The sequence below is a fragment of the Mus pahari genome, chromosome 21, assembly GCF_900095145.1.
Source record: "Mus pahari chromosome 21, PAHARI_EIJ_v1.1, whole genome shotgun sequence".
NCBI lineage: Eukaryota > Metazoa > Chordata > Mammalia > Rodentia > Muridae > Mus > Mus pahari.
Genome location: NC_034610.1, coordinates 53,514,060 through 53,515,587, shown reverse-complemented (window position 1 = coordinate 53,515,587; position 1,528 = coordinate 53,514,060).

The window sequence follows — 1,528 nt, the reverse complement described above, 5'->3', positions numbered from 1 at the left end:
CCCACCCACAAGGGGCCCTTCCCCCTTGATCACTAATTGAGAAAATGCCCTGCAACTGGATCTCATGGAGGCATTTCCCCAACTGAAGCTCCTTTCTCTGTGATAACTCCAGCTGTGTCAAGTTGACACAAAACCAGCCAGTACAACACCATAACACATTCCACTGTCAAAAGAAACGTTCGCACTACATAACACTACAGTCATTAAGAAAAATAACAATGTTGGAAGACTAGCATTTTTTTTAAGAGGCAGCCAAAGCGAAGGTGGGTTTTAGTACAGCACAGGGTAGATAGGGTGTTGGTTCAGTTTGCATGCTTCTGTGTTAAAATAACAAGGGCTCAAAACTTGCGACCCCCCTTTAGCAAATACAAAGAAATTAGTCATGTCTGAACTCACTTTTATCACTCAAGATAAAAAATTCTTTCTTCCTCCTCTCCTTAACACCACTTCCTCCATTTTCTCCCACACGTATCTTCCAATTAGCGTTGCATAGCCTCATTCTCTTCATTTCTATCACCTGGTGCTTAGCAGAACCCGAGTCTCCAGAATTATGAGTGGATCTGTGGTTATGGCCCCAAGTTACTCCTCAAGTATCAACCAAGTCATGCCTCTCATTAATAGTATCCCAACAGCTGATATACTTGTTTTCTTTACTCAAATGGAAACAAGAATTAAGCTATGTGATGGTACAATCTCAGTTCTTGCAAGCTTCCAGGCAAACCTGGACTACATAACAAGCTCCAGGTTACACTGGGCTACATACATACAGTCACTTTGTTTCAAAAGTAAGAGTAAAAATAACAGTACTGTGGGTGAGGGGGCAGTTGGCCATAACTAATATTCTAACTGTAGCAGTACATTTGTTTTCAATCCTTCACAATATACAAAGTTCTTCAAAGCACTGGGGAAAAATTTGGACAGAGAAGTGTCTACTAGGCTGTTTTTAACCTATCCGTGCACAAAAAACTATTGTTAAACACATCTAATTTGAACATGACTATCAACTCTTTTTATTCTCTATGGTTTCTTCTTCCATGTAAATCTAATACAAATAGCATAGGTCTGCACTCACTTTTAAAGATCATTTGTCTTGCCGTGTCTCATGTTCATTCCTATCTTGGGAGGAACAATGAAACTTTTTCAGTGTTGAGCCTGATTCCATTAGTAGATTTTCAATGTTTTACTTACTGTAAAACAAAACAAAACAAAACAAAAAACAAAACAAAAAAACCACATTATACTGATATAGTATAAATATTTAACACAAACAATAGGATAGACAATTCAAATTAACAGGACTACATGAAATCTAGTGTGCACTTGCACATCCAACAGTCTTCTCAAAGGCCTTTGGATCTCCATCTAATCAGGGAGAGTGGTAACAGAAATCATCTTTGACTTTCATCTTTTTAATTCAGGCAAAAATCTTCTGCTATCCTCTGGACAACTTTATAATGCACAGGTGGCAAATATAATAGGTTGTGGATCATTCACCACAGTGATAAATGGAGTCACTCCTACAATCCAC